Source organism: Alexandromys fortis, unplaced genomic scaffold (genome assembly GCF_014885135.2).
Source record: "Alexandromys fortis isolate MF-2015 unplaced genomic scaffold, M_Fortis_MF-2015_v1.1 scaffold_16, whole genome shotgun sequence".
Classification (NCBI taxonomy): Eukaryota; Metazoa; Chordata; class Mammalia; order Rodentia; family Cricetidae; genus Alexandromys; species Alexandromys fortis.
Window position 1 is genome coordinate 11838280 of NW_026067893.1, and position 17222 is coordinate 11855501.

Sequence of the window (17222 nt, forward strand, 5' to 3'; positions counted from 1 at the left end):
TATATGGGTGCTCATCCTTCATCTTGGACAGTCTTCGTAATCATGATGCAACAGTATCGCTGTTCTTTTCATACTAAATAAAGAGGTTGTCCCGCGCACCCCCTCTCCGGCCCATCCAGACCCTCTAGTCTCTCAACCAGTCCCTCTCACACAGCCTTTTAATCCTTGGCGGGCTTTACCAAGCCTTATCATGCGCTGCCAGTTTCTGAGTAAAGTAATCACTTTACTTTGCTCTTAGTTTGAGGGCTAAAGTTGTTCCCTGGCTACAGGAGCTGAGTTCAGGCATCGTGATGAACCCTGTGCCAGGGCTGTCAATGGGCATCAATAGCTAAGGATGTCAGCTGCATCCCACCATGTCATGGAAGAAGGGATGGCAATGAGGGCGGAGCCTGGCCTGGAACCACAAAGAGGAGCAGAAAATAAAGAGCTCACTTTGATCTCGTGCCCACTGCCAGCTTTCTCGCCACCTCAGAGGCAGCCTAGGGCAGTTTCTTCCCTGAGCGCTGGGAAAGACAATAAAGCCATAGCTGAAAGGGTTTTGCCAAGCCAATAAACCTGTGGTTCATGGGAAAGCTGCCCTCTTCCAAGAATAGTTAACCATGGTTTAAAAACAAAAATAAAAAGTTATGCAAAAAGAACAAGTCTTTGATCCAAAGAAGAACAACTTTTGTAAGTTGCATGATGTGTGTGTTGTGTGTGTGTCCCTTGCCACTTACTGTGTGTCCTTAAATAAGCTGCTTAATTTTTTGAGTCTTAATTTCTTTGGCAGATAGACATTTTTATTTATTTTAAAACTTTGGTTTTCTGATAGATGATTGAGAACTGAGATGTGATTTTGTTTTTCTATTTCAGCTTTCTCTTTAAGTTGTCTTCCTTGCCTGGAGGAGAGGCCATGCAGGTAAGTCTGAATATCTTCAACTATAAGAAAAGGAGAATCGTGCTATTGATGTCGTGGTTGATGTCACATAAGTACCATGAGGGTCATATGACTAATACATAGCTCCCGGCACAGAGTAAACTCTCAATGTGCAGTCTTTTTCAACGTAATATTTTTATTGATTATTTGGGAATTTCACCTAATGTACCCTAATCACACTGACTTCCCAGACACCCCAGGTCCACCCACCCCACACCCTTGTGACCTTCTCCCAGAAAAAAAAAAAAAAAGAAGAACGAAAGAGTCCATTCTGTGTTGCCAATATACTCACTGGAGCACGGTCTAACTGCCAGTGGCCAGCCCCTTAGAGAAAACTGAGTCCTTCCCCACTGCCACCCCTGCCAGCAGCCATAAACTGTCCAGAGCTACACTTCAGCATCCCTATAGTAACGTTTAAGAGTTCTCTTTAAAGGCTTCTTGTCTATACTGTTTCTTGGGGAGGGGGGGGAGTGAGGGATAGTCACAGAAGCCCTCTGTACTGGCTAGTTGTGTGTCAACTTGACACAAGCTAGAGTCATCAGAGAAAGGAGCCTCAGCTGAGGAAATGCCTCCACGAGATCCAGCTGTGAGGACTTTTCTCAATTAGTGACCAATGAGGGAGGGCCCAGGCCACTGTGGGTATTGCCATCCCTGGACTGGTGGTCACGAGTTCTATAAGAAAGCAGACTGAGCAAACCAGGGGAAGCAAGCCAGTAAGTGGCTCCCCTTCATGGCCTCTGCAACCACTCCTAGCCCTACTTGAGTTTCTGTGACTTCCTCCATTGATGGGCTATAATCTGTAAGTTCAAGTTAAATAAATCCTTTTCTTCCCAACCTGCTTTTGGGTCATGGTGTTTCATCACAGCAATAGAAACATAACTAAGACAGAAGTTGGTACCAGAGACTGGGATATTGCCAGCTGGTCAAGATACAGGACTCTCAGCTCCTTCTCCAGCACCATGACTGCCTATACACCACCACGTTGCACCATGACAATAATGGACTAAACCTCTGAAAATGTAAGCCGCCGCAATTGAATGTTTTCCTTTCTGAGTTGTGGTGGTCATGGCATCTCTTCACAGCAATAGAAACCCTAAATAAGACGCCATCTGTGTCTCTCATTCTCAGCTGCGAGTCTGCAGTCATGCATGCCACTGCAGACTCATTTTCCTTGCCCTTTATGGTCAGCAGTAGCATGTAGCATGGACTCCCGCGTGGTTTCCAGTGACAGAACAGATCATGAACATCGATGTGGACCCCTCTGGTGGCAGTACAGACGATGGACATCAGCAAAGCCCTCAGCCTCAGCACAGATCATGGACACTATCATGGCCCCTAGTGGCGGCACAGGTCATGGACACCCACATGGCCTCAGACAGCAACACAGACCACAAACTCCAACACGGTCCCCAGCAGTCGCACGGCCCACAGACAGCAACGTGACTTCAGGTGGCCACACAGACCACAGGAATCCACATATCCTTGGGTGAGAACATAGACCTTGAAGCAAAGGCTATTTTTTTTTTAATTAAGTTGGCTTTTGTCTGTCCTCCTCGAGTCTAAGACATCCAAAGGAAGAAGACAGTTTTGCTCCTACTGTCATGGAGATGCAGGCGTCAAGAAGGCGGTGAGAGCCCTGATAAAGAAAAGCCATTGCAAAGACACCCAGCCTGAGGAGGACCTCACTTGCTTCCACAAGTGATCCCACTGTGTATAGGTGCTGCCCCAAAGACTCTACTCAAGTGGCTGACCCAGCTTCCCTCAGCTAGCAAGTTCCTCTAAGCCAGTGGTTCTCAACCTGTGGGTTGTGACCCCTTGGGGGTCGAATGGCCCTTTCACAGGGATTGACTTAGGCCATCAGAAAACACGGACATTTACATTACGGTTTATAATAGTAGCAAACGTGCAGTTATGAAGTAGCAATGAAAATAATTTTGTGATTGGAGGTCACCACAGCATAAGGAGCTGGATTAAAGGCTTGCAGCATTAGGAAGGTTGAGAGCCGCTGCTCTAGACCTTGATTGGCCAAATGGTAGCACCTGTCCTAGCCCAGCACCACTGTGGAGAATTAGAAGCTTCTTCTGCAGGTGACTGCACACCATGTGGGTTCCATGGAGCTGGGTGCCTTCCTGCCTTCTGCCTGCTCTGTATCGTAATAGAAGGTTTCTTCCCACGGCATATCCAAGGGGAAGGCAAGCCCTCTGGCCCACAGAGAGTCCTGTGTTAACGCCAAGTCCACATGGGTCAATGTTGATATTCTTGCCTCCAGATCTAAAACTTGTTAACCCATTTCTGCTATGCTCATCCAGCCCAGCTGCTAGTGCCAAGGTAAAAAGCGAGAGAAACTGTGAGATCCACGGTCTTCAGGGATGTGATCTCCTGGGTTCAGAATTCCAGAGCTCACATTGCCAAGAAAAACAAAGACCAAAGAACTTGCTAATAACCTGGATTGAATACACATTGTTGAGTTTTATGTACATCAAAGAAATGTGAAATTCCCCTTTAGCCTGTGTCTACTGAGTATTCTGTTGTGAAGTGAGTAATTTGGGTGGATGTAAGAAGTCTTGATCTTATAGTGTTGCTCCCTCCTGGATCTTGCAGGTGGGACAGTACAGAAAGTTCCATGAGTGTTAAATGCAGCCCCATGTGCTGAAACACAAAGTCAATCCATTTGCTTTGCAGCAGAAGAGGAAGAAATGGGGAATATGCCAAAGCAGATGGCAGCACCTCTCAGCTCCTGATTCCACCATCAGGGCCCTTGGATCAGTTCAGATGCCTGAGGCCAAGGCTACACTGTCCCCATAAGAACTTTTGTCACACAGGAATCCAAGTCTCATCAGCTTCCTGCTTCAACTGAGTAAGCGTTTAATTATCAAATTTTCAATTTTCAAATGTCCAAATTCCTGTCCATCTGGAAAGGTCTTCCGAGTTGACAGAAGGCTGGCCCCAGTGGAGGCTGCCTCTTCTCAGGCTGGGGCAAGAGCAGTCCTGCTTCTTTTTGAGTCCAGTTCCACTGTTCTCCACTGTTCGAGCCTGACTTGCTGCCCTCTTCTGTCCTTGCCCAATCCACGGCACCTTGGCTGGAATCATATATTCAGGAGCTTTGCCAGCTGAGTCCCAACCTCCACCAGACCTTGAATCCTAAAACAACAACCAGTATAGACTTGAAAGCTCCTAGAGGTTCCACTGTGTCTTTCAAATGACACCACAAGAAAAGGCTGTGATGGTTCTGCCCAGCGGACTTCCTTCCTTCACAGAGAGAAAACCCGCTCTAGGATGGGAGTCTACCATCGGAGCATGCCAAATCACCGTCCTTTCTGTCACCACACTAGACTTGTCTCTCCTGAGAGTTGGAGTAAAGAAGGGAGAGACTCCTAAGTTTCCAGAGGGTGCCAGCTGGCTATAAGTTGGTGTCAGTCTGAGCTGCTCCTGCATGCCAGGAATCCCAACCACTGCCCAGACCTGACCATGCCCCGGTTTTCCCACTCAAGACAGGCCAGCAGACTCTGCCTTCTGAGGGAGATGAACTAAAAGCCTTTGTTCCAGCTGCCAGAATGCTTCCATTTACAGCCCAAAGATACAGACTAAGTGGGTGTCCAAGAAAGGGGAGTCCTGGCTGGGGCCAGAAAAGCAATAAAATCTTAAAGGAGAAAGAAAAAAATAAAACAGGAAGTATGGAGAAGGTAAAAGGGTAGAAGGGGACTTCCATAAGGAACTAAATAATTTAGACTTTGAAACAAATGAATTAAATCCTAAGAGTGATACAGATAGAGGATCATCAGTTCCCGTGGCCACTTCTGTTGTGGAATATTATTTTAAGATGGGTTACATTTGCTTATGCTGTGGAACATTTGTTTAGTGATCCAAAGATGTCTTGCATTCTTCTGTGTTGCATTTGTTATTTTGCCTGTCTTAAACACCTGATGGGCCTACTAGAGAGCTGAATGGCCTGCCAATAGCAAGGCAGGAGAAAGGATAGATGGGGCTGGCAGGCAGAGAGTATAAATGGGAGGAGAAATCTGGGACTAGATCAAGAAGTGAGAAAAGGAGGGGCCAATAATCCAGCCACGCAGCTAGACATGGATTCATAAGGAAAGAAAAAATATATAGAAATAGAGAAAGATAAAAACCCAGAGGCAAAAGATAGATGGGATGAATAATTTAAGTCAAGACAAGCAAGCAAGAAACAAGTCAAGCTAAGGCCAGGAATTTATAAGTAATAATAAGTCTCTGTGTGTATTTATTTGGAAGCTGGGTGGCAGGCCTCCCAAAAGAGTCAAAGAGTAAAAAATAAAAAAAATAAAAAAAAAAAAAAACAACAGCCAACAACACTTCCTCCTATGTCATCTCCACCATGACACACTTTCTCCAACCTCCTAAGACATCTCCAGCCTGGCTTCCCCCTTCCTTCCCCCGAGTGATCTCTGGTCTTGCTAGCCCTCTCTCCAAGCCAGCCCTAGCTGCCTCCAAATGAGTCCTGGGTTCTGTGAACACATTATTTAGATTATATCTAGTGTAAAATGTTCCGGTAGGATACTTTTGTTTTTATTTCACCAGGCAAGGGGAAAGACCTGAAATGTTTAAAAATAGCAGGCAGTTTTAATAGGTGAGCAGATGGGGCAGTTAGAGTGCCTTAGATTATATGTGAGAGAGAGAAAGAGAGAGAGAAGAGAGAGAGAGAACTCAGAGAAGTTGTTTCTTTGGTGCATCTCTCAAACTCTGGTAGATTACCTGAAATCCGGGGTTGCATTAACTTTTCTTGGGAAAACATAAATAAATATGTAGTCATCTAGCTAGGTCACTAACTAAAGACCAAAGGAACAATTCCACTGTGGTCCCCCTTAGCAAATCAATGAGTTTATTGGGCTTATTTACAGATCATGAGTGAGGGGCTACTTGAAGAGACTAGATGACCTCAATGCACCTGGAAGCTTCATTCCAGCATGGATAACTTCCCACAATGCTCAGATGTGGCCCCCCTTCAGCTATCTTCCATTTCCTATATACTTTCATTCCCTCCTAAGACCACGAGATCACGTGCTGCTCAGACAGAATTGTCTATACCTGGTAAGAATGTATATAAAGGAATAGCTGTAGTCAATCTCTAGTGAGGGTCTAATGCCTTCTACAAGGGGACAGGCCTGGACTTGAGAGGCTGTTGTGAGTGACCATCAGCTGTTACACTCAGGGGACAGTGTTCTACAATGCCAAGGCAGCTGAAGGCAAATGAATGCTCACTGCTACAACCATTCACACACATCTGTGATGCATCCCTGGATGGCACGATGCCAGTGTCGCTTGTGATTAATGGGCAGCCCCAGTGAGGCCTCCTCCTGGTATTAGCAGGCCTAGGGAAGACATCTGGGTGTTGCTGGGTCCTAACGACCTCCTGGGGGGAATGGGGAGAAGGTGAGGCGCTAACCACATAGACACGGGGAGTCAGGTGAAAGGGAAACAGCAGACTCCTTTATTTAGCAACAGGGAGAATCTTATCTACCCTCCCATCACCCAGGCATTCCAGTTGGTCGACATCATGTGTCTCCCCCCACATTGGCTAGGCACAATCAGGACCTCTGAGAGCGCCTGTTGCTAGGTCCTCAGGCAGCATCGCATGGTCACCCCCTTATTGGCTAGGCACAATCATAACCTCTGACTGTGCCAGGCAGACTGTAGGTTGGCTCATTTCTTGGCCTTGTAGGCCTTAACTTCCTACAATCTGGGGACACCTAATGGGCTTTTTCCAGGAATGCTATGAAGCCCTTGGTCTTCAAGAAAATCAACTAGTACTCCGTTCACCCAGAGTTTTCGGGACACATAGCTCCTAACAAGGAGCTACCGATGGTCCCCCTCTAAACTTGAGTTCTGGATCTTTCTTTGGGAGGGTCAAACGTTAACAAGTAGTTCTGTGGTAATCACAGGCTTATTTCTGACCATCATCAGTAGGTCTATATTTGATCCATTTATTATAGTCTAGATATGAGGTATGCCCACAAAAGTCTCATGTGTCGAAGGAGTGGACTCCAGCAGGTGGTGCCAATGAGGTGGGATCATGAAGGTTATGTTTTCATCAGTGGACTAATCCATTGGTAGATTCTTAATTTAATGGCTTCCCGGGAAGGAAGCTGTACAGACCCAGTAGGTAAGACCTGACTGGAGGAAATAGGGCACTGGGAGTACGCCTTCAAAGAGCATCTTGTCTCTGGCCCTTCCTGTCTTTCTCTCTGTTTCCAGGATACTGTGAGATAAGCAATTTTTGCTACCATCACCCTTCTGCCATGATGACCATGTCCCAGAAATGATGGAGCTAGAAGACCATGCATTGACACCTCTGAGACCTCCAGGCATAGAGGATCCTTCCTCCTGTGTTTCTCAGAAGCACCTTCACAGCAATGAAAAGCTGACTGATGCACCCTTCTGTCCATCACCCTCCTTACAGCCGGACATATCTGGAAACCTTGAATCTGATTCCATCAGGGGGAAAATCTCATCTGATAAAAATCTTCTAGTGCCTTCCCATTTTTAGAGTAATAAAGCGAGGGCAAAGAAGATCAGGGGTATGTTGTCTACTCAAGGCCTTAGGCTCAAATCCCAGCCCCAGGAAATAAAAACTAAATATCTTACACCCATGACCTTGTATTGTGGTCTCCAAACCAGTACAGTGTTGGGAAGAGGGACTCAGCCTTGGACTTACTCTGCCTCAAGTCCTCTTTGCTGTTCTATCCAACCCTGATCTCCCAAGTCTAGAATGATATGCAGTATGGGCCACTAAAAGTAGCACTAGACTTGTGTGTGTATGTTGTGTAATATTTTTTGGTTTCCTGAACAATAGTTATGTTTAAATAATTAATAAAACTCATAAATAGGCCTTGGATGCAGCAAGAATCATCAAGATTCTCTCACTCCACACTTGTGTGATTCATTTTTTCCCTGCGGCAACCCTCCTGAGACTTGCGTTCTCTCACTTAATCCCAATCATCAGCCCAGGGATTAAGAATGCGTAGCAGAAAGCAGGCTGTGTAAAGTCAAAACCCTGGCTCATTACTCGCTGGCTGCGTGGCCTTGAGCTTTACTTCTCTGTAACAAAGACTCCGTCTGTTACTCTGAGGTGACCATTGCTCTACCTTTCTAGAGAGGTTAAGGAGACGAAATTAATGTGAGCAAGGCCCGAGATTTACTAGATATGCAATGAATGTAAAATATACCAGCAGTCTTTCTCAGGGTGATGGGGGCAGGGTTGAAACCCCAAACTCTGTCCTTGACTGACACCCATGAGCTGACATCTCCCAGTTTCCCTCACGCACCATCTTTATCTCCCTGACTAGTGTAGTCAAAGCAGTGTAGTTTGCTCTCTCCCCAGATCTTGCTTCCTAAGCTTTAGGCAAATGATAATATCACATTCTGAACCAGGCCCACCTCACCAGATATGCCTTCTGCCCTCGATCCATCCAGTTAGTGTTTCTGAGGCCCCAAAGACCGTGGGAATTGGGAACTGTCTCTTTTTGACTATTTGTGGACACTCGGTACCCATCGTGCTCCTGGGGTGTGGTGCATTCCCAGTAAACATACTTTCACCCCTTGACCCCACCTTTATGCAGGTACTGATCTAGCCAAGAAATTGAATGGGAGTAAAAAACAATGTTATAGGCTCTGCTCCAGAAGGATAGCACCATCTGGTCGTAAGAGACAACATGCTAAGTGAAGGGTGGGGGCACATTGGGTGTAGTAAGCGTGTATAGGGAGCATTGACCACAGCCTCGGGGAGCCAGGAAAGGCTGCCTAGAGGAAAGGGAATGGTTAATCCTTAGACATGAAGGGTGAGGAGCAAGAGCTGTGGTGTAGAAGATGCTACAGACAGATGGAACAGCGTGTGCAAAGGCTCAGCGGCAAGTGACAATAGGATAGAAGGAACTCAAAGACATTTGGAGCAGCAGGATGGTTGATAAGGTCTGGAGAGGACTTTGCAGAGGAGGCCAGACCCTGTGCGGGGCCTAGGAAGCCACACGAAGCCACTGGACTCCATCTTTGCCATCATATGCTCCATGGCCCATGACAGGGAACAGACATGGATGTGTTAACAAGTGAACAGAAAGTGTGCAATCATAAAGGATCACAGGCTATCCAGTCTAGCCCATTGGACCATTCTGTAATGAAACAAACGTCCTCTAGAGTCTACTCTGTCCAGCATGGTTCAGCCTTGGGGGGCGACTATGTAGCCAAAGAAACCAAATGTTTTATTTCATTTAATTCTCTTCAGGCTAAGTTCAGATGCAAACAGCCAGTTGCTAACTCATTAGGCAGGAGGGAAAGGGTGGATTCGCACAGGAAGGAAACTGGTAGAGAGACAGGGAACGTGTTTCCAGAGGAAACGAACACAGTTAAGACCTCAAGCAAACAGTCAGAGATCTATCGATTAATTTGCCTCAGTGTCCCTCATTTGCAGCAGACAGAAACTAAATGGAAATGCTCAAGACTTGGGTTCTAGTCCTAGGTCAGTGTCTGGCCACACAGGTCCCTGAGTTCCTGTGAACCTCATTTACCTAACTCACAGGACTGTTAATGGACATAAACATTCTTTAGCTTTTAGTCATTCTTCCTTTACATGTGTATGCATGCATGTATGTGCAGAGATGCATGCAGACATGCATGTGGATATGTGTGCATAACTTCCTGGAAGCACCCACGTGCTGTCCTGTAGTCTGCCCTTCCTTTGACTGTGTAGCACGGAGCCTTCCACAAGTCATTAGGTCGCATTTTCCACAACATGGTGCTCAATAGCTCTAAAGTGTTCTGGAAGATGTGGCCATTTTACCTTCAGAGCCCATTACTTCCTTCATTAGTAGGTTGAGATAGAGTTGAGGGAAGCCCCTACCTGCCTTCTCCCTGGCATGGTGCCCGAGGACTCTGGCAGCTCATTTAGATTCCAAAGTGCCACGCTTCTGGAATCCATTGCCTAGAAGCCCTAGAGCAATCCGAATTATGCTGAGGAAGTAACATGGGATGGGAGGGGTGTTGATGCCAGAGGAGGTGGCGCGGCGTAGGAGTTGACTGACCTGAGCCCATCCATATGTGAACTCCTGCCCTACACCCTGAGATTAATCTTCAGCGGCTTCTCACCACAAACTGCCCACCAGCAGGACGTACCGAGTCCGTGTAAATTGAACTCCTCAAGGGGTGATGGTCTAGCTTCCCCAGCCAAGCCACTTGAATGCCAGCTATGACAGGGATGCGCTCCCTCTCTTTGTCCCTGGTAAGCTCCTCTGGGCTTTCATATTTTCAAAGTTCAGCTAGACCGGGGCTCTCAGAGCAGCACTCGTGCTGAATTGGTTTTCAGACTGTGCCACTTTAAACATGATTCGAGAAAAATTACCCGAGCCTCCACTCCATCTGTCTCTGGAAATGGTCTTTGTGCTCAGATCATTCGCCGGCGACACTCCATCTCCACAATTACCTTGGCTATTTTATCTTTATCTGTCTGGAACACTGAAGGGAAGCAGCAGAGAGTGCTGTTGTTTAAGTGACTTGTTCAGCTTGAATACTTTCACACCTCCGGAGTGCGGATTCTACCCACTACACCAGCCTTCCTTGGGGGACCAGGCCCTGCGCTGTCTTGGGGCTTTAAGTATGATAAACGGAGGCTGCCAACAAGATGGCTGAGTCCTAATGAGTCTGCATCCCTTAGGGATGTGGGGATGGGACTGAATTTGTGGCCATAATTAGACGTGCCTCTTCACAGGTCTCCTGACCCTCTGGTGGCCCAGCAGTATGGGAGGGTATTTTACCTGCCCTCTAGTACTGCGTGACTTCTCTGCACCTGGAAGTGTGCGGCGCAGGGAAGTGCAGAATGCTGGAAAGGTCAGAGGGGAGTGCAAAGATCAGACAGCTAAGATGTTAACCCGCCCGACCTCTCTGCAAATGGACCCTTTTACACACCGTCTGTGGCAACCACAGATTCAGAAAGAAGAGGGATGCTAGCCTGTTGCCCACGGGGAGATGAGATATCAAAAGATAATGAACAGAAGCAGGCAGTACAAGCCACGTTAATAACAACCAGCGTTTGTTGAGCTCTTACTCTGTGTCAGGCATTCCACTCAGCATTCCATCACATTTTCTTATTTACTCCTAATAATGATGCTGCCACGAGGCTCGTTTTTCAGATGAGGATGCTAAGCTGTAGAGGAAGATTGAACAACTTGCCCTGCGCCACGCAAGCTGTAGCTGCAGCCAGAGCTCGCTGCTTTGTAAGAAGACCCTGCGGTTTCTGAAGGGAGCCCAGCCCGAATTCCCCATAAAGCTGATCTATTTGGGCATCCCAAGTGCCAAGGGAAGAATCCAAAGAGAAGAAGGCAGACAGTCCCAGGGTGTGTAGAGCCCAGGTTCCCATCCATCGCTCCCTGTCCCTGAGAGCACAGCAAGTCTGAGGTGCACTCATCTTCTCTCTCTCCCAAGCCTCCCCCTTTCTTCCCCTTCTCATTTCAAACACAGCCTTTTGCTTGCTTGCTTTCTCTTTCTCTGATAAAGACCATGGTCAAAGTAACCCAGGGAGGAATGGGTTTACTTAGCTCACAGGTTATAACTCACTGGCAGAGGAAGCCAAGGCAAGAGCTCAAGGCAAGAACTGAAGCAGAGACCATGGAAGAACGCTTCTTACTGCCTTGCACCCCATGGCTTGCTCAGACTGTTTTCTTATACCACCATGACCACCTGCCCAGGGATGGCACCACTCACTGTGAGCTGGGCCTTCTACTTGCCTACAGGCCAATCTGATAGGAGGGTTTTCTTAATTGAAGTTCCTTCTCCTCAAAAGACTCCAGTTTCTGTCTGGTTAATAAAAAAAAAAATACAACAAACACACAATAACAAAGAACTAGGATACAACTCGACAAGCCATACAAATTCAAGGTGAGGATGGGAACGCAAAGAGCTAGTGACAGTATAGGACACACCCCTCTGAGTCTCAGATGGGGAGGAGGGTTGAGCACTATGATAAATAAAACATGAGCATTGGCTTGGACTAGGTACCCTGAGGCGGGTTCTTGGATAGTGGGGGGACTGGGAGGTGGTTCTGAGAAGCTGCAGGAGGGTGGTGCAGAACTGAGCCAAAGAAGGGAGAGATACAAACACAAGATGTATTGGTAAGGAGTCTGTAGCATAGGGTAACTGGGACTCCATGGTACTCTGGGAAACTACAGATCACAATGGGAACCTTACCCCCGGGGTCCAGAACTAGGCTCAGTCACCATCATTCCCTTTCTGGTGGTAGCCCAGCCTAAAGTATATACAATATCTGCCAGCATTTCAGCCTTGACTGCCTGCTCAAGCTAAGCCAAGTCTTCACACAAGAGGCCAAACTTTGGAATCTACAGACTGAGTTCTGCTTTGCCTTGCTACTGACAATGTAAGAGAAAAAGAAAATAGTCCCTGGAAATGGGTGGGGTGGCAACACATTAAAGCCTTCAAAGAACTGGGCAGTGGTGGCCTATAACTTTTATCCCATCAGCACCAGGGAGGCAGAAGCAGGCAGATCTCTGAGTTCAAGGCCAGTCTGGTCTACAGAGTGAGTTCCAGAACTTCCAGGAGTCGGCAAAGAATTCCTGCCCCTCTGCCCCTCCCCCACAAAAGCCTCCAGGTTACAAACTGGATAGCCAGTGAAAGAGGGTTTTCAGATGTACCTGGTGGGTGAACTCATGACCCAGAAGCAAGAAGGCAATTTTTTCAGACTCTGCCCCTCACTGACATTGACTACCAACAGAATCGGGCATTGACTTGAGGAGAGCCCAGGGAACAAAACGGCAGAGTTCCTGCACGCCCCCCACCCCCCCACCCCCCACCCCCCCACCCCATCTCCTTACTGCCTCCTAACCCCGTCTCCTTACTGCCTCCTAGTCTCTCCCCACCGAAACTTGCTTCACCCAGTTCACCTGCACCTTCTCCCTAGCAGAGGGCCTGGTGACTGCCGAGATGGTGCCTTCCACCCCTCCAACTCAGACCCCCAGCCTGACCCTGCGACTATGGGCCCAGGGCCATTATTCTGAAAATAATGGCAGCTGAGAGGTGGTGAGGCCAAGTTGAGGGTCTGAGGCAGACGCCTGCAATCTCACATTCGAGAAAACTCGGACTTTCAAATGGCGGTGCCATTTCAATTTTCTCATTCCCATTCTTCCCCGACCTCAGACTAAGGAGGGAATAAACCCTCTTTGATTTGTAGACTGAATTCTTTTAAGAGACAGCTCCTTCTTCCTGAATTTATTTTTTCCTTTTGCTTGGTCCAGACACCAAGGGCCCAAAATGGGATTTTGGTGTCTTGGTCGGAAGGCTCAAATGCCAAGAGTGACTATATGGGAAGCTGGACTACCAATCCATCTTTCTCGCTAATCCAAAAGTCAACTAAGTCCATGGAGGGCCTTTTTCTCCCCTAGAATTTCAGGCTCCCTAAGGGCTAATTTCTCTGAAAGCTGCATTAAACTAATGGCACCATAAAAGGCCCATTGTGAGATGTAATTGGTTTGCAGGACTTTCCTATAAAAATAATAAAATGACTGCCAAGGGCAGTTTCCAAAGGTCAATTATCTTTGTGTTGCTTGAGTTGAGTGGAGGTCAGTCCCAGAATTCCATTTTATAGGCTTATCAATCAAAATGGGCCCCTGCCTCACCCATCTGACCCATCAGCAATGAAGGAGTCACAGGTTCCACCCTATGGCGTTTGCCAAAAGGGCACTTGGGGCTCCTCTTTTCTCAGGGAGAGGGTGACCCTTCGTCACCACGGAAAGCAGAACCTGAAGCTGAAAAATCCAAGAAAGAAGAAAAGCAAGGAAAGTGAGAGGGTGGATCCAGCCAGGGCCAGGAGGTGTTGGCAGACAGAGACCAGACTGGGGCTCTCGGCTGCACTTCATCAAATTGCCTGAGCAAGAGCGAAGTTAGCTGATAAATACAACTGAATGTCTTAAAACTGGGTGGATCCAAGGGTTCAAGCAAGGCCACTGTTGGGTCTCTCTCCTTCTGTCTCTGCACTGTGGATCTCTGCTCTCAGCCCATCTCTCCGCCACACTGAGGGGACACCAGGGAGCCGTCTTCTCCGCTGAGGTATCTCAGCAGAAGCTTTCATTCTGGTGTTAATGTATCAACTTTGGCAGCGTACTGCAGACACTGGTTGACCCCGTTTGGATCACATATCTATCTATAAATCAATCCTTGTATTCAAAGGATATACAAGAACAAGATCCTGGGAATGCTTCACATGGCCCCCTCCTGAGGCCAGGAAATCCGGAGAAAGAGAAAACCCAGCGTATCTGACAGTTACCTGGGCCACACTCACTAAGAGGAAAGAGGTTCTTGCAAACCAAGATGTTAACAGATAAACAGATCCAGCCCCACAAGATGCTAACAGATAAAGATCCAGCCCCCCCCCCAAAAGCTACCCAACTCAGATGAGCCCTGTCAGCTTGCCTTCAAGGGTTCTGCTATGTCCTGTTCTCCATTCATTTGCTAACCCACCCATCTACTGAAGAACCAGCCTGCCTCTGTTTCAGGCTTAAAAGCCATCTTATCAAAAAGATAATGATTTATGATAATGTTTATGATTAGAACTCTGTTTCTCAAGGAATGGGCTATGTCCCATCTGGAACCTTAACTACACATGGTTCTGTTCTGCCTGTTCCAGGAAGAGTAATTGTGTCTGTGTTTCGAAAAGTTGTTGTTTATAACCATCTTGCAACCCTATCTTTGTTTTGAAAGAGTTGTTATGGCTGCCTTGTTACGACCACCTTGCTATGACCACCTTGTAACCAAGTTTTTCTCAGGGGGAGTTATTACTAACTTGTTATGCCTATATTCTGCTCCTGTAACTCTGCCTATTTTGCCTGCCAAATATCCCATTTGGAAATCTCCTACTCCTGAGCTTTAAAAACCTTGTCTTTCTCTCGTCCAATGCTGACCTCTCAAACCCCACCTTTGGGGTAAGCAGTCCATGTACACGAATAAAAAAGCTTGCTTTAATTGCTTGCTTGCTTTAACTAATTTGGCCATGATGATTTGGGTGGAGGCCTTTCTTCTCCCATCTTTGGGATAAACACTACTACTCCAGCAAGAGTTAATTTGAGAGGGGGTGCTTCTGTTTCCTGCCCCTGCTCTGAAAAATAATTGCTTTTTTTTTTATCAGTCGTGCATCAGAATTGCCCTCAAGTCCGAAACTGTACAAGTCTCAATAAAGATACATAGAAAAGGGTGGCAGGGTATTCAGAACAGGAGCAATGGTGTCTAAGTGGATTCTTTGGCTTTTTTTCCCTCCTTCTTGCATTTCAAATTTTTAAAAGTACTTCTGAAGTGAAATTTTATTGCTTATACAATTTCATTATTCAGATTCTACATGCACCAAGCAACATTTTAGGGCTTAATGTGGTTTCCCAAGTCAATTTACTACAAAAGAAAATACAGGTGTATTATCTAGAATATTTTTAAATAATAATGGTATCCAGCCATGCAAGTCTATAAATCCTTTTCTTGGTCTTCCTCATAAATCCACTCACAAAGTGGCAGCCCAACAACTGGCCTCCCCTTGGCCCAAACTGATGGCAACATCACAAGACCCTGGCGGGTAGGAGTGTTTGCCTGCTTACAATAGCCCTGCTGTGACTGCCGCATTTGCAGCTGTCCGGGCAGCAATGACTCATTAGCAGCCAAATAAAAGCCAATGCGTGTTCTGTCATCCACCTGAGGGGGTGGTCTCTCGGTGCAGTCAGACACTGTCCACACTGAACAGGAAAGGGAGTCACCTTTTCTGGGCGCAATAACAACAAGACAAGTATTCCAGCTGGGGCCAGGGCTGCATAGGAAGCATTTTCTGTGATGGGCATAAAAGCAGAAATTACCAGACCTTTGAAATAGTTTTAAAGGAGATCTTAATGTTTTGAATAGGATCAAAGGACCTTGGGACAATGCAGCTCTTTTTTGTGAAGTCTTTTGTCACACCGGTATGGTGGCTCACCAGCGTGTCATTTGAAAATATTTTAAACCTCTACAGCCAGAGTCGCCTTAAAAATCTAGAACTGCTGGCCAGATTAAAATAAAATAATATCATGAAAGGACATTGGTGCTTCTTAGACGCGAGGCCAAAATGTCTGAGCATCACACTGTGTACATATATAATACTCACACATACTGTAAATCCGATCTGTTTCCCAGAGAAAAGAGCTATTACTCAGAAACAAACTAGCATCCATCATTCGTCCCCTAAGATTTACACATGTTATTTCAAGTAGTCCCTTGGAATATGGGGCAACCCTGGAATATGGGGCATTGGTAGAAGAAAGCAGCCACCGAAAGAGCCAGATGTGCCCCCAAGTCTATCCTATCTTTCTTGGCAAGGCTGCATCTGTGCAGAGCACACAGGGCCATGGTGAGCATCCCAAGCATCATGTGCGCTGCATGTTCTATGTGTTCAAAGGCAGGCTGAAGATGCAGGTTCCGAGTGAGACAACTCAAAACATAAACCAGAACTGATTCTGAATGGCAGAAATCAGTTTAATGTAAAGGGTCTTGAAACATCCATGCTGGGCAGTGGTCTCTGGACCAGTCTGTCCATCTCTGGTTGAAATACAACTTTTCCAGAGGGAATTTCTTAGTGCCAAGTGAGCATAATTCTAAACATAACACTAAATGTTGGCTGGGAAATAAACCCTGTGGTGATAAATCCCATAAGGAAATAGTAAAAGTGTCTCTGCCTAGACACCAGCAGCACACCAGAGTTCCCAGAAAGGCTACAGCAAATGTAAATCTCTGCTGCTTTAAAGAAGGGGCTGGTGACAAACTTACTCCAGTCATTTGGAAAGTTGCGGGGCCAGGGCACCTGTCAAATACGGCTTTCTCACAGGGGTGCTGGCCAAACCTGGTTCTTAAAGTTCAGACTGGGGAAAGAACAAATCTTACTTTAGAGGTTTATGGGGGGGGGGGGGGGCTGGCTTATTGAGGGCTGGCTTTGTTGTTCTTTACAATAACAAGAGGATTTGGATGCACACTTGGGTTTATGAAGTATAAATCCTGCTTAAATCTATAGACGTTAAGAATACATGTGATGGCTCTTTGGAGAAGAAAGCTGCTCCTGAGTCAAATTGCACTGAGCAATGTTCTTTGTTGTGGCGAGATATTGATAAATCTCCAGGTCCTCGGCAAGGGGAGTCAAGAACAGGAAACTCATTTCAAACCATAGCTCAGGTAGGCGTCTGAGCGGGAATAAGATGAAAACTCATTAATTTTTTTTCTATTAAGCCACCACCAAGTACAAGTGGAGTGGCTCTCTCCGTTTCTTATTTCA